The 24,385-nt window shown below is 48.2% G+C and overlaps 1 protein-coding gene and 9 non-coding genes across 11 annotated transcripts in view; 7 read left to right on the forward strand and 3 right to left on the reverse strand.

Annotated features, from left to right (window-relative positions):
- The window catches only part of LOC144138627 (uncharacterized), a 220,077-nt gene that overhangs the window by 12,880 nt on the left and 182,812 nt on the right, over window positions 1-24,385 (reverse strand). The window lies entirely within an intron of this gene.
- On the reverse strand, window positions 5,426-5,497 carry Trnag-ucc (transfer RNA glycine (anticodon UCC)). The gene has a single exon. It is a non-coding gene; the product is annotated as a tRNA-Gly (tRNA).
- Trnag-ucc (transfer RNA glycine (anticodon UCC)) lies at window positions 5,907-5,978 on the reverse strand. The gene has a single exon. It is a non-coding gene; the product is annotated as a tRNA-Gly (tRNA).
- Trnag-ucc (transfer RNA glycine (anticodon UCC)) lies at window positions 8,603-8,674 on the forward strand. Its single transcript has one exon. It is a non-coding gene; the product is annotated as a tRNA-Gly (tRNA).
- Trnag-ucc (transfer RNA glycine (anticodon UCC)) lies at window positions 17,690-17,761 on the forward strand. The gene has a single exon. It is a non-coding gene; the product is annotated as a tRNA-Gly (tRNA).
- Trnag-ucc (transfer RNA glycine (anticodon UCC)) lies at window positions 18,170-18,241 on the forward strand. Its single transcript has one exon. It is a non-coding gene; the product is annotated as a tRNA-Gly (tRNA).
- On the forward strand, window positions 18,646-18,717 carry Trnae-uuc (transfer RNA glutamic acid (anticodon UUC)). Its single transcript has one exon. It is a non-coding gene; the product is annotated as a tRNA-Glu (tRNA).
- Trnag-ucc (transfer RNA glycine (anticodon UCC)) lies at window positions 19,127-19,198 on the forward strand. Its single transcript has one exon. It is a non-coding gene; the product is annotated as a tRNA-Gly (tRNA).
- On the forward strand, window positions 21,994-22,065 carry Trnag-ucc (transfer RNA glycine (anticodon UCC)). Its single transcript has one exon. It is a non-coding gene; the product is annotated as a tRNA-Gly (tRNA).
- Window positions 22,470-22,541, forward strand: Trnae-uuc (transfer RNA glutamic acid (anticodon UUC)). The gene has a single exon. It is a non-coding gene; the product is annotated as a tRNA-Glu (tRNA).

A 24,385-nucleotide genomic window follows, 5' to 3' on the forward strand; every position in this document is an offset into this window, starting at 1 on the left:
GAAAAAGACATGGTCCGACTGGTCCAGTCTCTCCTTATTTCACGTGTCACGTATGTCGCACCGTACCTTATCCTCACCAAAAGTGACACGGACACCATTGACCGGCTTATACGAAAAGCATGCAAACAAGCGCTAAATCTTCCTATGAACACCTCCAGGGCCCGTCTTTTACAACTGGGCCTCCACAACACGGTGTCAGAACTTATTGAGGGCCATTTATCTAGTCAACGTCTCCGTCTCACCCAAACACCTGCGGGCTTAGCCCTCCTGGAAAGTCTTCACGTCCCATGCCAATCCACTGCCTCTCACCCCCTCCCTCATAACTGGAGAAGTGTTATCCGGGTTCGCCCCTTGCCAAAAAATATGCACCCGGACCTACAGCCCGGACGCCGAAAAGCGCGAAGTCAAGTGCACGAGACCATCTATGGAAAGCGTGCAGATGTCTCTTACACGGACGCTAGCACCTACCCCAACGGACAGAATCAAGTGGCCGTAGTCACCACCAAGACCGCCCTCGTAGCTTCAGCAACAATCGAGACATCGTCAATATCGGTTGCCGAAGAGTTCGCCATCGCATTAGCCCTCATTCATACGAAGAACCCCGTAATCATCACAGATTCTCAAGCAGCCTGCAGAAGCTTTCTAGCCGGAAGGGTGGCACACTCAACCTTAAAACTACTGTCTTTGCATCAACCCTGCCGGAAAGTCACCCTCGTTTGGACTCCTGGCCATTCCTCACTGACGGGCAATAACTTTGCTCACCAGCAAGCCTGCGCCCTGTCCCTCCAGGCTACTGAGGATACCGAACCGTCCGTCCCTCTACTGACTTTTCAGGACATCACTCAATATTACCGGTTCGAGCGACAGCACTTCCCTCCTCCGCATCCTAAACTCTCAAAAGAAGAAGAATCCCTACTTCGCCGACTGCAGAGCAATACGTTCCCTCACCCAGTCCGCCTCCATCGCATGTTTCCCACGCAATTCCCGGCCACATGTAAGTTCTGCTTACAACCCGGTACTCTTCCCCACATCATTTTAGAGTGCAAGCACAACCCCAACCTCCCCCCTCTTCCATCCCCCCTTCCAATCCCTGAGCTGTGGGAGAACCTTGTGACCAGCAGCGATCTGGACGTCCAGACACGTTTGGCCTCCAGAGCGAAGGCTGCCGGCTCATCGCATGGCTTCCTGGAATAAGGAACCACTCCCACTTCACCGGCTCAATAAAATGTTTCTCTCTCTCTCTCTCTCTCTAAAATTACGCCCACCTCCCCTCGCGGGAACCCTGGTGTGATGCGACGCTGAAGGGGGTTCCATTGTGCGTTTCCGTTGGGTCGATTACTCGAATTGCGTGAGCAATCGTCGGGTAATGCGAGAGAGAGAGAGAGAGAGAGAGAGAGAGAGCAAGCGTAGCGCGGACGACCGTCGACTGAGAGACCGGCCGGAGCGCGGCACTCCACTTATATGCGCAGCGCACCCGAAGGAGAAGAGACCGCGGAGAGAGAGGGCGCTGCACAGGCGCACAGCGCGCTTGCGCCGTGCGCAGCGCCGCCCACCGGCGGAGTGAGAGTGCGCTGCGCCACGCGCCCGCAGATGTTGGGCGAGAGTGTTCGCTATCGGAGAGAGCAGAGGAAGCGAGCGGAGGAGAGACGCAGCTGTGCGGACGCGGACAACGACGATGCAGGAAGGACAGGGCCGCCGGCAAGAGATGCTCCTCTCAGCGTCGCATCTAAAATGCTTATCGGCAAAGCCGTGAAACATTCACCCGCACATCATATAAAGACTCGACACGTCAAGCTTTCCACCGCTCCGTTGACAAGCCCGTCGACGACGTCGATGTTTGTGGTGGTTATGCAGGGGTTGTTTTGGACGATGAGAATCTCCATGGGTAAGTTGGCGAATTCGGTGTGTGACATTTTAGCCACCTTGGCCGTCGCCTTCTGCAGAGCGTCTTGTGTCGTGTACCCCCGGTACGCGTCTTGAGCTCGCAGGCAACGAACGACAACCTCTTCTTCCTCTTCTCCTTGTTGGGTAGTAACGAACGCATTGAACGTTTTGTCTTCTTCGGCCAATCTTTGGTTTGCCAATCCCTAGGGGGATCCTGCCACAATCATCATTAATGTGCCTTGCCGTATACAGCAGCAACGAGGGACGGGACAGGGCCCGAGCAAGAGGAGCTTCGCCCCTAAACAAAAGCAGATCTGAAAGCGACAAAACTGCAGAACACGCAGAAAAGATTATCGCTGGGCGAATGGGACAGTGTGAGCTACCGGTCTGCCTTTCTGCTCGTGTCATCTGCTTTATGACTGTTTCTATTTCCAAGACAAGGTCGAGGGCTGCAGTTTCTTGCCAAAGGATTAAGTGCGCACCTTAAGGTTGCCCTGACACCAAATTTTGACAGCTAAAAAATGATATAATTGGCTTCAGTAGTTTGTACAGATGCCTCACAGAAATTTTTGCAGCGATCCGAGGCCGGAATCACATCTAAAATCGATTTAGATTGTCCAGGCCGCGAGCTTCCACAAATCGGCAGCACTAGCAAAAACGCTTTCGGTGTGACGAAACATCGGCCTGCCTGTCTGGCCGGTTCAGGGTGACGTCATATAGTCGTTTTCGGAGCCGGAAACGATATCCTGCGCTGTTGTTGTCGGTGGTATTCGTTTGGGCAGGAGACGTGGGCGTAGCTGTGTGAGCAATGCTTGTAAACGTTGCGTGTTCGACGTCTTCGCTCTTCAGTTCGTGGCCGGCGGACGGTGTTCCCTTGCACTGGTGCCGAAAACTGCGCGGTGCCGGCACCGCGGCGACGCGGCGGTGCACATCGCCGAGCTCGCCCAAGTTGTGCTATGGCAAGCTCGCGGTATGCGAAGTACTGCTCGTGGAAGAGCTGTCCGAGCAAATCGACGACGACGACAAGATGCATTATTTTCCACGCGACGACATGGAGCGCTAAACGTGGACTGAGTTCGTGCGCGGCGGCGGCCGCAAGAACTGTCGCCCAAGCCAGCGGACTCGGGGTTGCACGGTTCACCTTGGGTGTTGGGAACTTTAGGCTTAGTATCGCGGCGGCTATTTGATCGCTGGTATCTGTACAACTGCGAATGACCATCCCTTACACAACTTTTCACCACACTAGCATCCACTTTTTCGCATATCGAGCTTTATTTTGGCAATAAGTTTCGTTTCAGCGATCGGTGACCAAGACATCTGCCGCGGCCTGTTTTGATTTTAGCACGCAGGTGGCGCCATCTTTCGGCCGCTCGCCGCACCGCGGTGCCGGCAGTGCTGGGTCGGAGCGCCGAACCTCCGCTGCCGGTCAGCGTAGGCTTACCATCGCGGCAAATATCTGAACGCCAATTTTAAATTCAGCGCTGATAACAACCCCTAGCACAATTTTTCAACACACTAACATCTACTTTCTCGCATGTGGAACTTCTTTTTCGCGATCAGATTGATTAGAAGAGTGGCGACAAGCTGTTGCTATCACGGTCTGCGCCGGTTCGAGCCGCTGTAATAATAAAAAACGGACGACGGCGAAGACATCGCCGGCCTAGTCTTCCGGCCAAATAAAGTTGTTCTGTCTGTCGGGTGACAGCGACTCATCCGAGTCTGACGATTCAGACAACATGTCGACTGCGCGGGAAAGTGCGGACCAATGTGCAATCGTAGCAGACGATGCGGCGAACGCATGGAGGAAAGAAAAACGTCCCTGACGTCACGGGTGAGACCGTGACGTAAGGCTGGCCCGCTTGCAGGCTGGCCTTCCAACGGCCATTTTCCCGCGCAGCGACCAAATTTGAAATTGGTGGCAATAAACGTGCTATAATTAATTCTGTGTTGGCGGCTGACGGCTTTCGGTTCGATTTTCGTAATTACTGGGTCAATAGGTATTCTTTACAGCATAAAAACTGAAAGCGAGAAATTTCCTGTCAGTACTCCTTTAACAGTTTTCCATGACATCTGTTGTTTTTGTATCTGTGAAAACGGAAACGGTACTTGTCCACTGTACTGTCCTCAAAAACTGACCACGGAACTCACTTCCTTCGCATTGAGGAGACACGTTTGGTTGTGAAAGGCAGGGCAAAGAAAAGTATAAAGCAATATCGACGTTTTGGTGTTTTTGTACTTATTTGGTTTTACTTACTTTTTGCGTAGTATTTTAGAACAATGTGATTCGCCTTTTCTTTTTTGTTGTTTTCCGTGTAAACACATTTAAAAAAACTGGCGCGTTTGATTCCCCGTGCTATATCTCTGCTCCGAGGCGCAGCTTATGTTGCAGGCCGGCAGACCTATTTTAACCAGCTGGTGATATTAATCGTGGATCAAAATCTCAATACACGGACGTTCTCAGTTTCTATCTGCTTCAGAAAAATGGTCGTGGGGAAGGGAGATCGAGGCACTTGTGGCCAGCAGCAAACGCCTTGGCCACAGAGCAGCTCCTGTGGTCACACTTGTCATATTAACAATTTGCAGGTGTCGGACCTTCTAAACAAATTATGAAATGCAAAACGTTTGCACACACGAGGAGTGTGCTTTCGCTGTTGCTCCGTGGAACACTCCTGCAGCCTGATTGCGTCGCAGCTAGGGAAGCGCAAAGTCGTTTTATATCCCCTGCAAGCTGCCGAGAATGACATTTTGTTTCGTCAGCTTGCACTATACGATCGCGCTTCCAGCAGCAACAGACCATTGCTACATTGGTGCTCATTCATTTCCCTTGTTGTTACATAGAGCGTGATAGTGCTCGATTGTCTGAAGGGGAAAGCGCGCGAGAGGGTACGAAGTTGCTGGTACGTGAAATAAAAAGGCCTAAATTACATTGACTATGCAATATCAACAACGGAGGGTCGAACCGTTTTGGCATGAACCAGTAACCGATATTTCTTTTTTTGGTTTAGTAACGGTTTGGGTTCAGCGTGCTCAAAAAATAACAGTTTGGGTTCGGTTCGGTTCCGGTTCGACACCTTGATATATATATATATATATATATATATATATATATATATATATATATATATATATATATATATATACATAAGGTTAGTAGAGACAGAGACAACCGATAAAGACGTAGGAAATAGAAATAAGTTTACTGACGTTTCACGTAGAAGACTCCCTTTCTTGGTACTCTGAAGAAAGGGAGTCCTCTCCCTGAAACGTCAGTAAACATATTTCTATTTTCTACGTCTTTCTCGGTTGTCTCTGTCTCTACTAACCTTATTTTTTGCGCTCTGTGTGAGTTTTTATCTTTTTATACTATATATATATATATATATATATATATATATATATATATATATATATAGAAACATAGGTCGGCAGTCTACAACGCCAAAGGTGGCATAGGGGTGTGGTTAGGCTCTATATTTTAGTACAGTTAGAAGTTAAGATTTTTTTCATATAAGGGAGAAAGAAAGAAAGAAAGAAAAACACGCGCCCAGAGTGGGGACCGAACCCACGCCTTTCGATTGGATCTCGAATGCCTTACCAATTCGGCTATCTGGGCAACTGTGTTCTCCTTCACTTTCTGGGTTATTTATATTTACTACAAGTGTATCTGAATCTTGAGGCTGGGAGCCAGCGCCACTTTGACTACACGGGGAGAAGGGGACCTTCTTTTCAACCCCCGGGGCGTGAATCAAACGTCTACAGCCTGTCATGAGCGCGTAACTGGCGGGAAGCCCTCTTATGCTACCTAGGCATCAAGGCTGCCAGAACCGAGACCCTCGCTAGGCTTTCGCAGAATAATATAGTAAGGAAATGAGGGGCTCGTTGAGGAAATACAGAAACATAGGTCGGCAGTGTACAACGCCAAAGGTGGCATGGGGGTGTGGTTAGGCTCTATTTTTTAGTACAGTTAGAAGTTAAGATTTTTTTTAATATAAGGAAGAAAGAAAGAAAGAAAGAAAAACACGCGCCCGGAGTGGGGACCGAACCCACGCCTTTCGATTGGATCTCGAATGCCTTACCAATTCGGCTATCTGGGCGACTGTGTTCTCCTTCACTTTCTGGGCTATTTATATTCACTAGAATTGTATCTGACGCTTGAGGGTGGTAGCCAGCGCAGCGTTTGAGTCACGCCCCGGGGGTTGAAAAGAAGGTCCCCTTCTTCCCGTGTAGTCATAGTGGCGCTGGCTACCACCCTCAATCGTCAGATACACTTCTAGTAAATATAAATAGCCCAGAAAGTGAAGGAGAACACAGTCGCCCAGATAGCCGATTTGGTAAGGCATTCGAGATCCAATCGAAAGGCGTAGGTTCGGTCCCCACTCTGACCGCGTGTTTTTTTTTTCTTTCTTTCTTTCTTTCTTTCTTATATTAAAAAAAATCTTAACTTCTAACTGTACTAAAAAATAGATCCTAACCACACCCCTATGCCACCTTTGGCGTTGTAGACTGCCGACCTATGTTTCTGTATTTCCTCAACGAGCCCCTCATTTCCTTACTATATTATTCTGCGAAAGCCTAGCGAGGGTCTCGGTTCTGGCAGCCTTGATGCCTAGGTAGCATAAGAGGGCTTCCCGCCAGTTACCCGCCCATGACAGGCTGCAGACGTTTGAGTCACGCCCCGGGGGTTGAAAAGAAGGTCCCCTTCTTCCCGTGTAGTCATAGTGGCGCTGGCTACCACCCTCAAGCGTCAGATACACTTCTAGTAAATAAAAATAGCCCAGAAAGTGAAGGAGAACACAGTCGCCCAGATAGCCGAATTGGTAAGGCATTCGAGATTCAATCGAAAGGCGAGGGTTCGGTCCCCACTCTGGGCGCGTGTTTTTCTTTCTTTCTTTCTTTCTTTCTTCCTTATATTAAAAAAAAATCTTAACTTCTAACTGTACTAAAAAATAGAGCCTAACCACTCCCCTATGCCACCTTTGGTGTTGTAGACTGCCGACCTATGTTTCTGTATTTCCTCAACGAGCCCCTCATTTCCTTACTATATTATTCTGCGAAAGCCTAGCGAGGGTCTCGGTTCTGGCAGCCTTGATGCCTACGTAGCATAAGAGGCCTTCCCGCCAGTTACCCGCTCATGACAGGCTGTAGACGTTTGAGTCACACCCCGGGGGTTGAAAAGAAGGTCCCCTTCTCCCCGTGTAGTCATAATGGCGCTGGCTACCACCCTCAAGCGTCAGATACACTTCTAGTAAATATAAATAGCCCAGAAAGTGAACGAGAACACAGTCGCCCAGATAGCCGAATTGGTAAGGCATTCGAGATCCAATCGAAAGGCGTGGGTTCAGTCCCCACTCTGACCGCGTGTTTTTTTTTCTTTCTTTCTTTCTTCCTTATATTAAAAAAAATCTTAACTTCTAACTGTACTTAAAAAAAAGCCTAACCACACCCCTATGCCACCTTTGGCATTGTACACTGCCGACCTATGTTTCTGTATTTCCTCAACGAGCCCCTCATTTCCTTACTATATTATTCTGCGAAAGCCTAGCGAGGGTCTCGGTTCTGGCAGCCTTGATGCCTAGGTAGCATAAGAGGGCTTCCCGCCAGTTACCCGCTCATGACAGGCTGCAGACGTTTGAGTCACGCCCCGGGGGTTGAAAAGAAGGTCCCCTTCTTCCCATGAAGTCATAGTGGCGCTGGCTACCACCCTTAAGCGTCAGATACGCTTCTAGTAAATATAAATAGCCCAGAAAGTGAAGGAGAACACAGTCGCCCAGATAGCCGAATTGGTAAGGCATTCGAGATCCAATCGAAAGGCGTGGGTTCGGTCCCCACTCTGACCGCGTGTTTTTTTTTCTTTCTTTCTTTCTTCCTTATATTAAAAAAATCTTAACTTCTAACTGTACTAAAAAATAGTGCCTAACCACACCCCTATGCCACCTTTGGCGTTGTAGACTGGCGACCTATGTTTCTGTATTTCCTCAACGAGCCCCTCATTTCCTTACTATATTATTCTGCGAAAGCCTAGCGACGGTCTCGGTTCTGGCAGCCTTGATGCCTAGGTAGCATAAGAGGGCTTCCCGCCAGTTACCCGCTCATGACAGGCTGTAGACGTTTGAGTCACGCCCCGGGGTTGAAAGGGAGGTCCCCTTCTACCCGTGTAGTCATAGTGGCGCTGGCTACCACCCTCAAGCATCAGATACACTTCTAGTAAATATAAATAGCCCAGAAAGTGAAGGAGAACACAGTCGCCCAGATAACCGAATTGGTAAGGCATTCGAGATCCAATCGAAAGTCGTGGGTTCAGTCCCCACTCTGGGCACGTGTTTTTCTTTTTTCTTTCATCCTTATATTAAAAAAATCTTACTTCTAACTGTACTAAAAAATAGAGCCTAACCACACCCCTATGCCACCTTTGGCGTTGTAGACTGCCGACCTATGTTTCTGTATTTCCTGAACGAGCCCCTCATTTCCTTACTATATTATTCTGCGAAAGCCTAGCGAGGGTCTCGGTTCTGGCAGCCTTGATGCCTAGGTAGCATAAGAGGGCTTCCCGCCAGTTACCCGCTCATGACAGGCTGTAGACGTTTGAGTCACACCCCGGGGGTTGAAAAAAAGGTCCCCTTCTCCCCGTGTAGTCATAGTGGTGCTGGCTACCACCCTCAAGCGTAAGATACACTTCTAGTAAATATATATAGCCCAGAAAGTGAAGGAGAACACAGTCGCCCAGATAGCCGAATTGGTAAGGCATTCGAGATCCAATCGAAAGGCGTGGGTTCGGTCCCCACTCTGGGCGCGAGTTTTTCTTTCTTTCTTTCTTCCTTATATTAAAAAAAATCTTAACTTCTAACTGTACTTAAAAATAGAGCCTAGCCACACCCCTACGCCACCTTTGGCGTTGTAGAGTGCCGACCTATGTTTCTGTATTTCCTCAACGAGCCCCTCATTTCCTTACTATATTATTCTGCGAAAGGCTAGCGATGGTCCCGGTTCTGGCAGCCTTGATGCCTAGGTAGCATAAGAGGGCTTCCCGCCAGTTACCCGCTCATGACAGGCTGTAGACGTTTGAGTCACGCCCCGGGGTTGAAAAGAAGGTCCCTTTCTCCCCGTGTAGTCATAGTGGCGCTGGCTACAACCCTCAAGCGTCAGATACACTTCTAGAAAATATAAATAGCCCAGAAAGTGAAGGAGAACACAGTCGCCCAGATAGCCGAATTGGTAAGGCATTCGAGATTCAATCGAAAGGCGTAAGTTTGGTCCCCACTCTGGGCGCGTGTTTTTCTTTCTTTCTTTCTTTCTTCCTTGTATTTAAAAAAAATCCTAACTTCTAACTGCACTAAAAAATAGAGCCTAACCACACCCCTATGCCACCTTTGGCGCTGTAGAATGCCGACCTATGTTTCTGTATTTCCTCAACGAGCCCCTCATTTCCTTACAATATTATTCTGCGAAAGCCTAGCGAGGGTCTTGGTTCTGGCAGCCTTGATGCCTAGGTAGCATAAGAGGCCTTCCCGCCAGTTACCCGCTCATGACAGGCTGTAGAAGTTTGAGTCACACCCCGGGGGTTGAAAAGAAGGTCCCCTTCTCCCCGTGTAGTCATAAAGGCACTGGCTACCACCCTCAAGCGTCAGATACACTTCTAGTAAATATAAATAGCCCAGAAAGTGAAGGAGAACACAGTCGCCCAGATAGCCGAATTGGTAAGGCATTCGAGATCCATCGAAAGGCGTGGGTTCGGTACCCACTCTGGGCGCGAGTTTTTCTTTCTTTCTTTCTTTCTTCCTTATATTAAAAAAATCTTAACTTCTCACTGTACTAAAAAATAGAGCCTAACCACACCCCTATGCCACCTTTGGCGCTGTAGAATGCCGACCTATGTTTCTGTATTTCCTCAACGAGCCCCTCATTTCCTTACAATATTATTCTGCGAAAGCCTAGCGAGGGTCTCGGTTCTGGCAGCCTTGATGCCTAGGTAGCATAAGAGGCCTTCCCGCCAGTTACCCGCTCATGACAGGCTGTAGAAGTTTGAGTCACGCCCCGGGGGTTGAAAAGAAGGTCCCCTTCTCCCCGTGTAGTCATAAAGGCACTGGCTACCACCCTCAAGCGTCAGATACACTTCTAGTAAATATAAATAGCCCAGAAAGTGAAGGAGAACACAGTCGCCCAGATAGCCGAATTGGTAAGGCATTCGAGATCCAATCGAAAGGCGTGGGTTCGGTCCCCACTCTGACGGCGTGTTTTTTGTTTTTCTTTCTTTCTTCCTTATATTAAAAAAAATCTTAACTTCTAACTGTACTAAAAAATAGTGCCTAACCACACCCCTATGCCACCTTTGGCGTTGTAGACTGCCGACCTATGTTTCTGTATTTCCTCAACGAGCCCCTCATTTCCTTACTATATTATTCTGCGAAAGCCTAGCGACGGTCTCGGTTCTGGCAGCCTTGATGCCTAGGTAGCATAAGAGGGCTTCCCGCCAGTTACCCGCTCATGACAGGCTGTAGACATTCGAGTCACGCCCCGGGGGTTGAAAAGAAGGTCCCCTTCTTCTCGTGTAGTCATAGTGGCGCTGGCTACCACCCTCAAGCATCAGATATACTTCTAGTAAATATAAATAGCCCAGAAAGTGAAGAAGAACACAGTCGCCCAGATAGCCGAATTGGTAAGGCATTCGAGATCCAATCGAAAGGCATGGGTCCGGTACCCACTCTGGGCGCGTGTTTTTCTTTCTTTCTTTCTTTCTGCCTTGTATAAAAAATCCTAACTTCTAACTGTACTAAAAAAAAAAGCCTAACCACACCCCTATGCCACCTTTGTCGCTGTAGACTGCCGACCTATGTTTCTGTATTTCCTCAACGAGCCCCTCATTTCCTTACTACATTAATCTGCGAAAGCCTAGCGAGGGTCTCGGTTCTGGCAGCCTTGATGCCTAGGTAGCATAAGAGGGCTTCCTGCGAGTTACCCGCTCATGAAAGGCTGTAGATGTTTGAGTCACGCCCCGGGGGTTGAAAAGAAGGTCCCCTTCTCCCCGTGTAGTCATAATGGCGCTGGCTACCACCCTCAAGCATCAGATACACTTCTAGTAAATATAAATAGCCCAGAAAGTGAAGGAGAACACAGTCGCCCAGATAGCCGAATTTGTAAGGCATTCGAGATCCCATCGAAAGGTGTGGGTTCGGCCCCCACTCTGGGCGCGTGTTTTTCTTTCTTTCTTTCTTCCTTATATTAAAAAAATCTTAACTTCTAACTGTACTAAAAAAGAGAGCCTGACCACACCCCTATGCCACCTTTGGCGTTGTACACTGCCGACCTATGTTTCTGTATTTCCTCAACGAGCCCCTCATTTCCTTACTATATTATTCTGCGAAAGCCTAGCGAGGGTCTCGGTTCTGGCAGCCTTGATGCCTAGGTAGCATAAGAGGGCTTCCCGCCAGTTACCCGCTCATGACAGGCTGCAGACGTTTGAGTCACGCCCCGGGGGTTGAAAAGAAGGTCCCCTTCTTCCCGTGAAGTCATAGTGGCGCTGGCTACCACCCTTAAGCGTCAGATACACTTCTAGTAAATATAAATAGCCCAGAAAGTGAAGGAGAACACAGTCGCCCAGATAGCCGAATTGGTAAGGCATTCGAGATCCAATCGAAAGGCGTAAGTTTGGTCCCCACTCTGGGCGCGTGTTTTTCTTTCTTTCTTTCTTTCTTCCTTGTATTTAAAAAAAATCCTAACTTCTACCTGTACTAAAAAATAGAGCCTAACCACACCCCTATGCCACCTTTGGCGCTGTAGAATGCCGACCTATGTTTCTGTATTTCCTCAACGAGCCCCTCATTTCCTTACTATATTATTCTGCGAAAGCCTAGCGAGGGTCTCGGTTCTGGCAGCCTTGATGCCTAGGTAGCATAAGAGGCCTTCCCGCCAGTTACCCGCTCATGACAGGCTGTAGACGTTTGAGTCACACCCCGGGGTTGAAAAGAAGGTCCCCTTCTCCCCGTGTAGTCATAATGGCGCTGGCTACCACCCTCAAGCGTCAGATACACTTCTAGTAACTATAAATAGCCCAGAAAGTGAACGAGAACACAGTCGCCCAGATAGCCGAATTGGTAAGGCATTTGAGATCCAATCGAAAGGCGTGGGTTCGATCCCCACTCTGACCGCGTGTTTTTTTTTTCTTTCTTTCTTTCTTCCTTATATTAAAAAAATCTCAACTTCTAACTGTACTAAAAAAAAGCCTAACCACACCCCTATGCCACCTTTGGCGTTGTACACTGCCGACCTATGTTTCTGTATTTCCTCAACGAGCCCCTCATTTCCTTACTATATAATTCTGCGAAAGCCTAGCGAGGGTCTCGGTTCTGGCAGCCTTGATGCCTAGGTAGCATAAGAGGGCTTCCCGCAAGTTACCCGCTCATGACAGGCTGTAGACGTTTGAGTCACGCCCCGGGGTTGAAAAGGAGGTCCCCTTCTACCCGTGTAGTCATAGTGGCGCTGGCTACCACCCTCAAGCATCAGATACACTTCTAGTAAATATAAATAGCCCAGAAAGTGAAGGAGAACACAGTCGCCCAGATAACCGAATTGGTAAGGCATTCGAGATCCAATCGAAAGTCGTGGGTTTGGTCCCCACTCTGGGCGCGTGTTTTTCTTTTTTCTTTCATCCTTATATTAAAAAAATCTTACTTCTAACTGTACTAAAAAATAGAGCCTAACCACACCCCTATGCCACCTTTGGCGTTGTAGACTGCCGACCTATGTTTCTGTATTTCCTCAACGAGCCCCTCATTTCCTTACTATATTATTCTGCGAAAGCCTAGCGAGGGTCTCGGTTCTGGCAGCCTTGATGCCTAGGTAGCATAAGAGGGCTTCCCGCCAGTTACCCGCTCATGACAGGCTGTAGACGTTTGAGTCACGCCCCGGGGGTTGAAAAGAAGGTCCCCTTCTCCCCGTGTAGTCATAGTGGCGCTGGCTACCACCCTCAAGCGTAAGATACACTTCTAGTAAATATATATAGCCCAGAAAGTGAAGGAGAACACAGTCGCCCAGATAGCCGAATTGGTAAGGCATTCGAGATCCAATCGAAAGGCGTGGGTTCGGTCCCCACTCTGACGGCGTGTTTTTTGTTTTTCTTTCTTTCTTCCTTATATTAAAAAAAATCTTAACTTCTAACTGTACTAAAAAATAGTGCCTAACCACACCCCTATGCCACCTTTGGCGTTGTAGACTGCCGACCTATGTTTCTGTATTTCCTCAACGAGCCCCTCATTTCCTTACTATATTATTCTGCGAAAGCCTAGCGACGGTCTCGGTTCTGGCAGCCTTGATGCCTAGGTAGCATAAGAGGGCTTCCCGCCAGTTACCCGCTCATGACAGGCTGTAGACATTCGAGTCACGCCCCGGGGGTTGAAAAGAAGGTCCCCTTCTTCTCGTGTAGTCATAGTGGCGCTGGCTACCACCCTCAAGCATCAGATATACTTCTAGTAAATATAAATAGCCCAGAAAGTGAAGAAGAACACAGTCGCCCAGATAGCCGAATTGGTAAGGCATTCGAGATCCAATCGAAAGGCATGGGTTCGGTACCCACTCTGGGCGCGTGTTTTTCTTTCTTTCTTTCTTTCTGCCTTGTATAAAAAAATCCTAACTTCTAACTGTACTAAAAAAAAAAGCCTAACCACACCCCTATGCCACCTTTGTCGCTGTAGACTGCCGACCTATGTTTCTGTATTTCCTCAACGAGCCCCTCATTTCCTTACTACATTAATCTGCGAAAGCCTAGCGAGGGTCTCGGTTCTGGCAGCCTTGATGCCTAGGTAGCATAAGAGGGCTTCCTGCGAGTTACCCGCTCATGAAAGGCTGTAGATGTTTGAGTCACGCCCCGGGGGTTGAAAAGAAGGTCCCCTTCTCCCCGTGTAGTCATAATGGCGCTGGCTACCACCCTCAAGCATCAGATACACTTCTAGTAAATATAAATAGCCCAGAAAGTGAAGGAGAACACAGTCGCCCAGATAGCCGAATTTGTAAGGCATTCGAGATCCCATCGAAAGGTGTGGGTTCGGCCCCCACTCTGGGCGCGTGTTTTTCTTTCTTTCTTTCTTCCTTATATTAAAAAAATCTTAACTTCTAACTGTACTAAAAAATAGAGCCTGACCACACCCCTATGCCACCTTTGGCGTTGTACACTGCCGACCTATGTTTCTGTATTTCCTCAACGAGCCCCTCATTTCCTTACTATATTATTCTGCGAAAGCCTAGCGAGGGTCTCGGTTCTGGCAGCCTTGATGCCTAGGTAGCATAAGAGGGCTTCCCGCCAGTTACCCGCTCATGACAGGCTGCAGACGTTTGAGTCACGCCCCGGGGGTTGAAAAGAAGGTCCCCTTCTTCCCGTGAAGTCATAGTGGCGCTGGCTACCACCCTTAAGCGTCAGATACACTTCTAGTAAATATAAATAGCCCAGAAAGTGAAGGAGAACACAGTCGCCCAGATAGCCGAATTGGTAAGGCATTCGAGATCCAATCGAAAGGCGTAAGTTTGGTCCCCACTCTGGGCGCGTGTTTTTCTTTCTTTCTTTCTTTCTTCCTTGTATTTAAAAAAAATCCTAACTTCTAACTGTACTAAAAAATAGAGCCTAACCACACCCCTATGCCACCTTTGGCGCTGTAGAATGCCGACCTATGTTTCTGTATTTCCTCAACGAGCCCCTCATTTCCTTACTATATTATTCTGCGAAAGCCTAGCGAGGGTCTCGGTTCTGGCAGCCTTGATGCCTAGGTAGCATAAGAGGCCTTCCCGCCAGTTACCCGCTCATGACAGGCTGTAGACGTTTGAGTCACACCCCGGGGTTGAAAAGAAGGTCCCCTTCTCCCCGTGTAGTCATAATGGCGCTGGCTACCACCCTCAAGCGTCAGATACACTTCTAGTAACTATAAATAGCCCAGAAAGTGAACGAGAACACAGTCGCCCAGATAGCCGAATTGGTAAGGCATTTGAGATCCAATCGAAAGGCGTGGGTTCGATCCCCACTCTGACCGCGTGTTTTTTTTTTCTTTCTTTCTTTCTTCCTTATATTAAAAAAATCTCAACTTCTAACTGTACTAAAAAAAAGCCTAACCACACCCCTATGCCACCTTTGGCGTTGTACACTGCCGACCTATGTTTCTGTATTTCCTCAACGAGCCCCTCATTTCCTTACTATATAATTCTGCGAAAGCCTAGCGAGGGTCTCGGTTCTGGCAGCCTTGATGCCTAGGTAACATTAGAGGGCTTCCCGCCAGTTACCCGCTCATGACAGGCTGCAGACGTTTGAGTCACGCCCCGGGGGTTGAAAAGAAGGTCCCCTTCTTCCCGTGAAGTCATAGTGGCGCTTGCTACCACCCTTAAGCGTCAGATACACTTCTAGTAAATATAAATAGCCCAGAAAGTGAAGGAGAACACAGTCGCCCAGATAGCCGAATTGGTAAGGCATTCGAGATCCAATCGAAAGGCGTGGGTTCGGTCCCCACTCTGACGGCGTGTTTTTTGTTTTTCTTTCTTTCTTCCTTATATTAAAAAAAATCTTAACTTCTAACTGTACTAAAAAATAGTGCCTAACCACACCCCTATGCCACCTTTGGCGCTGTAGACTGCCGACCTATGTTTCTGTATTTCCTCAACGAGCCCCTCATTTCCTTACTATATTATTCTGCGAAAGCCTAGCGAGGGTCTCGGTTCTGGCAGCCTTGATGCCTAGGTAGCATAAGAGGGCTTCCCGCCAGTTACCCGCTCATGACAGGCTGTAGACATTTGAGTCACGCCCTGGGGGTTGAAAAGAAGGTCCCCTTCTTCTCGTGTAGTCATAGTGGCGCTGGCTACCACCCTCAAGCATCAGATACACTTCTAGTAAATATAAATAGCCCAGAAAGTGAAGAAGAACACAGTCGCCCAGATAGCCGAATTGGTAAGGCATTCGAGATCCAATCGAAAGGCATGGGTTCGGTACCCACTCTGGGCGCGTGTTTTTCTTTCTTTCTTTCTTTCTGCCTTGTATAAAAAAATCCTAACTTCTAACTGTACTAAAAAATAGAGCCTAACCACACCCCTATGCCACCTTTGTCGCTGTAGACTGCCGACCTATGTTTCTGTATTTCCTCAACGAGCCCCTCATTTCCTTACTACATTATTCTGCGAAAGCCTAGCGAGGGTCTCGGTTCTGGCAGCCTTGATGCCTAGGTAGCATAAGAGGGCTTCCTGCGAGTTACCCGCCATTGAAAGGCTGTAGATGTTTGAGTCACGCCCCGGGGGTTGAAAAGAAGGTCCCCTTCTCCCCGTGTAGTCATAATGGCGCTGGCTACCACCCTCAAGCATCAGATACACTTCTAGTAAATATAAATAGCCCAGAAAGTGAAGGAGAACACAGTCGCCCAGATAGCCGAATTTGTAAGGCATTCGAGATCCCATCGAAAGGTGTGGGTTCGGCCCCCACTCTGGGCGCGTGTTTTTCTTTCTTTCTTTCTTCCTTATATTAAAAAAATCTTAACTTCTAACTGTACTAAAAAATAGAGCCTGACCACACCCCTATGCCACCTTTGGCGTTGTACACTGCCGACCTATGTTTCTGTATTTCCTCTACGAGCCCCTCATTTCCTTACTATATTATTCTGCGAAAGCCTAGCGAGGGTCTCGGTTCTGGCAGCCTTGATGCCTAGGTAGCATAAGAGGGCTTCCCGCCAGTTACCCGCTCATGACAGGCTGCAGACGTTTGAGTCACGCCCCGGGGGTTGAAAAGAAGGTCCCCTTCTTCCCGTGAAGTCATAGTGGCGCTGGCTACCACCCTTAAGCGTCAGATACACTTCTAGTAAATATAAATAGCCCAGAAAGTGAAGGAGAACACAGTCGCCCAGATAGCCGAATTGGTAAGGCATTCGAGATCCAATCGAAAGGCGTGGGTTCGGTCCCCACTCTGACCGCGTGTTTTTTTTCTTTCTTTCTTTCTTCCTTATATTAAAAAAAATCTGAACTTCTAACTGTACTAAAAAATAGTGCCTAACCACACCCCTATGCCACCTTTGGCGTTGTAGACTGGCGACCTATGTTTCTGTATTTCCTCAACGAGCCCCTCATTTCCTTACTATATTATTCTGCGAAAGCCTAGCGACGGTCTCGGTTCTGGCAGCCTTGATGCCTAGGTAGCATAAGAGGGCTTCCCGCAAGTTACCCGCTCATGACAGGCTGTAGACGTTTGAGTCACGCCCCGGGGTTGAAAAGGAGGTCCCCTTCTACCCGTGTAGTCATAGTGGCGCTGGCTACCACCCTCAAGCATCAGATACACTTCTAGTAAATATAAATAGCCCAGAAAGTGAAGGAGAACACAGTCGCCCAGATAACCGAATTGGTAAGGCATTCGAGATCCAATCGAAAGTCGTGGGTTTGGTCCCCACTCTGGGCGCGTGTTTTTCTTTTTTCTTTCATCCTTATATTAAAAAAATCTTACTTCTAACTGTACTAAAAAATAGAGCCTAACCACACCCCTATGCCACCTTTGGCGTTGTAGACTGCCGCCCTATGTTTCTGTATTTCCTCAACGAGCCCCTCATTTCCTTACTATATTATTCTGCGAAAGCCTAGCGAGGGTCTCGGTTCTGGCAGCCTTGATGCCTAGGTAGCATAAGAGGGCTTCCCGCCAGTTACCCGCTCATGACAGGCTGTAGACGTTTGAGTCACGCCGCGGGGGTTGAAAAGAAGGTCCCCTTCTCCCCGTGTAGTCATAGTGGCGCTGGCTACCACCCTCAAGCGTAAGATACACTTCTAGTAAATATATATAGCCCAGAAAGTGAAGGAGAACACAGTCGCCCAGATAGCCGAATTGGTAAGGCATTCGAGATCCAATCGAAAGGCGTGGGTTCGGTCCCCAGTCTGGGCGCGAGTTTTTCTTTCTTTCTTTCTTTCTTCCTTATATTAAAAAAATCTTAACTTCTAACTGTACTTAAAAATAGAGCCTAACCACACCCCTACGCCACCTTTGGCGTTGTAGAGTGCCGACCTATGTTTCTGTATTTCCTCAACGAGCCCCTCATTTCCTTACTATTTTATTCTGCGAAAGCCTAGCCAGGGTCTCGGTTCTGGCAGCCTTGATGCCTAGGTAGCATAAGAGGGCTTCCCGCCAGTTACCCGCTCATGACAGGCTGTAGACGTTTGAGTCACGCCCCGGGGGTTGAAAAGAAGGTCCCCTTCTCCTCGTGTAGTCATAGTGGCGCTGGCTACCACCCTCAAGCGTCAGATACACTTCTAGTAAATATAAATAGCCCAGAAAGTGAAGGAGAACACAGTCGCCCAGATAGCCGAATTGGTAAGGCATTCGAGATCCAATCGAAAGGCGTGGGTTCGGTACCCACTCTGGGCGCGTGTTTTTCTTTCTTTCTTTCTTCCTCATATTAAAAAAATCTTAACCTATAACTGTACTAAAAAATAGAGCCTAACCACACCCCTATGCCACCTTTGGCGTTGTAGACTGCCGACCTATGTTTCTGTATTTCCTCAACGAGCCCCTCATTTCCTTACTATATTATTCTGCGAAAGCCTAGCGAGGGTCTCGGTTCTGGCAGCCTTGATGCCTATGTAGCATAAGAGGGCTTCCCGCCAGTTACCCGCTCATGACAGGCTGTAGACGTTTGAGTCACGCCCCGGGGGTTGAAAAGAAGGTCCCCTTCTCCCCGTGTAGTCATAGTGGCGCTGGCTACCACCCTTAAGCGTCAGATACACTTCTAGTAAATATAAATAGCCCAGAAAGTGAAGGAGAACACAGTCGCCCAGATAGCCGAATGGGTAAGGCATTCGAGATTCAATCGAAAGGCGTGGGTTCGGTCCCCACTCTGGGCGCGAGTTTTTCTTTCTTTCTTTCTTTCTTCCTTATATTAAAAAAAATCTTAACTTCTCACTGTACTAAAAAATAGAGCCTAACCACACCCCTATGCCACCTTTGGCGCTGTAGAATGCCGACCTATGTTTCTGTATTTCCTCAACGAGCCCCTCATTTCCTTACAATATTATTCTGCGAAAGCCTAGCGAGGGTCTCGGTTCTGGCAGCCTTGATGCCTAGGTAGCATAAGAGGCCTTCCCGCCAGTTACCCGCTCATGACAGGCTGTAGAAGTTTGAGTCACACCCCGGGGGTTGAAAAGAAGGTCCCCTTCTCCCCGTGTAGTCATAAAGGCACTGGCTACCACCCTCAAGCGTCAGATACACTTCTAGTAAATATAAATAGCCCAGAAAGTGAAGGAGAACACAGTCGCCCAGATAGCCGAATTGGTAAGGCATTCGAGATCCAATCGAAAGGCGTGGGTTCGGTCCCCACTCTGGGCGCGTGTTTTTCTTTCTTTCTTTCTTTCTTCCTTATATTAAAAAAAAAATCTTAACTTCTAACTGTACTAAAAAAAAGCGCCTAACCACTCCCCTATGCCACCTTTGGTGTTGTAGACTGCCGACCTATGTTTCTGTATTTCCTCAACGAGCCCCTCATTTCCTTACTATATTATTCTGCGAAAGCCTGTCGAGGGTCTCGATTCTGGCAGCCTTGATGCCTAGGTAGCATAAGAGGCCTTCCCGCCAGTTACCCGCTCATGGCAGGCTGTAGACGTTTGAGTCACACCCCGGGGTTGAAAAGAAGGTCCCCTTCTCCCCGTGTAGTCATAATGGCGCTGGCTACCACCCTCAAGCGTCAGATACACTTCTAGTAAATATAAATAGCCCAGAAAGTGAACGAGAACACAGTCGCCCAGATAGCCGAATTGGTAAGGCATTCGAGATCCAATCGAAGGCGTGGGTTCGATCCCCACTCTGACCGCGTGTTTTTTTTCTTTCTTTCTTTCTTCCTTATATTAAAAAAATCTCAACTTCTAACTGTACTAAAAAAAAGCCTAACCACACCCCTATGCCACCTTTGGCGTTGTACACTGCCGACCTATGTTTCTGTATTTCCTCAACGAGCCCCTCATTTCCTTACTATATAATTCTGCGAAAGCCTAGCGAGGGTCTCGGTTCTGGCAGCCTTGATGCCTAGGTAGCATTAGAGGGCTTCCCGCCAGTTACCCGCTCATGACAGGCTGCAGACGTTTGAGTCACGCCCCGGGGGTTGAAACGAAGGTCCCCTTCTTCCCGTGAAGTAATAGTGGCGCTGGCTACCACCCTTAAGCGTCAGATACACTTCTAGTAAATATAAATAGCCCAGAAAGTGAAGGAGAACACAGTCGCCCAGATAGCCGAATTGGTAAGGCATTCGAGATCCAATCGAAAGGCGTGGGTTCGGTCCCCACTCTGACGGCGTGTTTTTTGTTTTTCTTTCTTTCTTCCTTATATTAAAAAAAATCTTAACTTCTAACTGTACTAAAAAATAGTGCCTAACCACACCCCTATGCCACCTTTGGCGTTGTAGACTGCCGACCTATGTTTCTGTATTTCCTCAACGAGCCCCTCATTTCCTTACTATATTATTCTGCGAAAGCCTAGCGACGGTCTCGGTTCTGGCAGCCTTGATGCCTAGGTAGCATAAGAGGGCTTCCCGCCAGTTACCCGCTCATGACAGGCTGTAGACATTTGAGTCACGCCCCGGGGGTTGAAACGAAGGTCCCCTTCTTCCCGTGAAGTAATAGTGGCGCTGGCTACCACCCTTAAGCGTCAGATACACTTCTAGTAAATATAAATAGCCCAGAAAGTGAAGGAGAACACAGTCGCCCAGATAGCCGAATTGGTAAGGCATTCGAGATCCAATCGAAAGGCATGGGTTCGGTACCCACTCTGGGCGCGTGTTTTTCTTTCTTTCTTTCTTTCTGCCTTGTATAAAAAAATCCTAACTTCTAACTGAACTAAAAAATAGAGCCTAACCACACCCCTATGCCACCTTTGTCGCTGTAGACTGCCGACCTATGTTTCTGTATTTCCTCAACGAGCCCCTCATTTCCTTACTACATTATTCTGCGAAAGCCTAGCGAGGGTCTCGGTTCTGGCAGCCTTGATGCCTAGATAGCATAAGAGGGCTTCCTGCGAGTTACCCGCTCATGAAAGGCTGTAGATGTTTGAGTCACGCCCCGGGGGTTGAAAAGAAGGTCCCCTTCTCCCCGTGTTGTCATAATGGCGCTGGCTAGCACCCTCAAGCATCAGATACACTTCTAGTAAATATAAATAGCCCAGAAAGTGAAGGAGAACACAGTCGCCCAGATAGCCGAATTTGTAAGGCATTCGAGATCCCATTGAAAGGTGTGGGTTCGGCCCCCACTCTGGGCGCGTGTTTTTCTTTCTTTCTTTCTTCCTTATATTAAAAAAATCTTAACTTCTAACTGTACTAAAAAATAGAGCCTGACCACACCCCTATGCCACCTTTGGCGTTGTAGACTGCCGACCTATGTTTCTGTATTTCCTCAACGAGCCCCTCATTTCCTTACTATATTATTTTGCGAAAGCCTAGCGAGGATCTCGGTTCTGGCAGCCTTGATGCCTAGGTAGCTTAAGAGGGCTTCCCGCCAGTTACCCGCTCATGACAGGCTGTAGACGTTTGAGTCACGCCCCGAGGTTGAAAAGGTCTCCTTCTCCCCGTGTAGCCATAGTGGCCCTGGCTACCACCCTCAAGCGTCAGATACACTTCTAGTAAATATAAATAGCCCAGAAAGTGAAGGAGAACACAGTCGCCCAGATAGCCGAATTGGTAAGGCATTCAAGATCCAATCGAAAGGCGTGGGTTCGGCCCCCACTCTGGGCGCGTGTTTTTCTTTCTTTCTTTCTTCCTTATATTACAAAAAAATCTTAACCTATAACTGTACTAAAAAATAGAGCCTAACCACACCCCTATGCCACCTTTGGCGTTGTAGACTGCCGACCTATGTTTCTGTATTTCCTCAACGAGCCCCTCATTTCCTTACTATAATATTCTGCGAAAGCCTAGCGAGGATCTCGGTTCAGGCAGCCTTGATGCCTAGGTAGCATAAGAGGGCTTCCCGCCAGTTACCCGCTCATGACAGGCTGTAGACGTTTGAGTCACGCCCCGGGGGTTGAAAAGAAGGTCCCCTTCTCCCCGTGTAGTCATAGTGGCGCTGGCTACCACCCTCAAGCGTCAGATACACTTCTCGTAAATATAAATAGCCCAGAAAGTGAAGGAGAACACAGTCGCCCAGATAGCCGAATTGGTAAGGCATTCGAGATCCAATCGAAAGGCGTGGGTTCGGCCCCCACTCTGGGCGCGTGTTTTTCTTTCTTTCTTTCTTCCTTCTATTAAAAAAATCTTAACCTATAACTGTACTAAAAAATAGAGCCTAACCACACCCCTATGCCACCTTTGGCATTGTAGACTGCCGACCTATGTTTCTGTATTTCCTCAACGAGCCCCTCATTTCCTTACTATATTATTCTGCGAAAGCCTAGCGAGGGTCTCGGTTCTGGCAGCCTTGATGCCTAGGTAGCATAAGAGGGCTTCCCGCCAGTTACCCGCTCATGACAGGCTGTAGACGTTTGAGTCACGCCCCGAAGGTTGAAAAGAAGGTCCCCTTCTCCCCGTGTAGTCATAGTGGCGCTGGCTACCACCCTTAAGCGTCAGATACACTTCTAGTAAATATAAATAGCCCAGAAAGTGAAGGAGAACACAGTCGCCCAGATAGCCGAATGGGTAAGGCATTCGAGATTCAATCGAAAGGCGTGGGTTCGGTCCCCACTCTGGGCGCGAGTTTTTCTTTCTTTCTTTCTTTCTTCCTTATATTAAAAAAAAATCTTAACTTCTCACTGTACTAAAAAATAGAGCCTAACCACACCCCTATGCCACTTTCGGTGTTGTAGACTGCCGACCTATGTTTCTGTATTTCCTCAACGAGCCCCTCATTTCCTTACTATATTATTCTGCGAAAGCCTAGCGAGGGTCCCGGTTCTGGCAGCCTTGATGCCTAGGTAGCATAAGAGGGCTTCCCGCCAGTTACCCGCTCATGACAGGCTGTAGACGTTTGAGTCACGCCCCGGGGTTGAAAAGAAGGTCCCTTTCTCCCCGTGTAGTCATAGTGGCGCTGGCTACCACCCTCAAGCGTCAGATACACTTCTAGAAAATATAAATAGCCCAGAAAGTGAAGGAGAACACAGTCGCCCAGATAGCCGAATTGGTAAGGCATTCGAGATCCAATCGAAAGGCGTAAGTTTGGTCCCCACTCTGGGCGCGTGTTTTTCTTTCTTTCTTTCTTTCTTCCTTATATTAAAAAAAATCTTAACTTCTCACTGTACTAAAAAATAAAGCCTAACCACACCCCTATGCCACTTTCGGTGTTGTAGACTGCCGACCTATTTTTCTGTATTTCCTCAACGAGCCCCTCATTTCCTTACTATATTATTCTGCGAAAGCCTAGCGAGGGTCCCGGTTCTGGCAGCCTTGATGCCTAGGTAGCATGAGAGGGCTTCCCGCCAGTTACCCGCTCATGACAGGCTGTAGACGTTTGAGTCACGCCCCGGGGTTGAAAAGAAGGTCCCTTTCTCCCCGTGTAGTCATAGTGGCGCTGGCTACCACCCTCAAGCGTCAGATACACTTCTAGAAAATATAAATAGCCCAGAAAGTGAAGGAGAACACAGTTGCCCAGATAGCCGAATTGGTAAGGCATTCGAGATCCAATCGAAAGGCGTAAGTTTGGTCCCCACTCTGGGCGCGTGTTTTTCTTTCTTTCTTTCTTTCTTCCTTGTATTTAAAAAAATCTTAACTTCTAACTGTACTAAAAAATAGAGCCTAACCACTCCCCTATGCCACCTTTGGTGTTGTAGACTGCCGACCTATGTTTCTGTATTTCCTCAACGAGCCCCTCATTTCCTTACTATATTATTCTGCGAAAGCCTAGCGAGGGTCTCGGTTCTGGCAGCCTTGATGCCTAGGTAGCATAAGAGGCCTTCCCGCCAGTTACCCGCTCATGACAGGCTGTAGACGTTTGAGTCACACCCCGGGGTTGAAAAGAAGGTCCCCTTCTCCCCGTGTAGTCATAGTGGCGCTGGCTACCACCCTTAAGCGTCAGATACACTTCTAGTAAATATAAATAGCCCAGAAAGTGAAGGAGAACACAGTCGCCCAGATAGCCGAATTGGTAAGGCATTCGAGATCCAATCGAAAGGCGTAAGTTTGGTCCCCACTCTGGGCGCGTGTTTTTCTTTCTTTCTTTCTTTCTTCCTTGTATTTAAAAAAAATCCTAACTTCTAACTGTATTAAAAAAAAGCCTAACCACACCCCTATGCCACCTTTGGCGTTGTACACTGCCAACCTATGTTTCTGTATTTCCTCAACGAGCCCCTCATTTTCTTACTATATAATTCTGCGAAAGCCTAGCGAGGGTCTCGGTTCTGGCAGCCTTGATGCCTAGGTAGGATTAGAGGGCTTCCCGCCAGTTACCCGCTCATGACAGGCTGCAGACGTTTGAGTCACGCCCCGGGGGTTGAAAAGAAGGTCCCCTTCTTCCCGTGAAGTCATAGTGGCGCTGGCTACCACCCTTAAGCGTCAGATACACTTCTAGTAAATATAAATAGCCCAGAAAGTGAAGGAGAACA

This window comes from Haemaphysalis longicornis, unplaced genomic scaffold (assembly GCF_048455015.1).
Source record: "Haemaphysalis longicornis isolate Haplotype H1 unplaced genomic scaffold, Haemaphysalis longicornis Haplotype H1 scaffold_5, whole genome shotgun sequence".
In the NCBI taxonomy this organism is placed as follows: Eukaryota; Metazoa; Arthropoda; class Arachnida; order Ixodida; family Ixodidae; genus Haemaphysalis; species Haemaphysalis longicornis.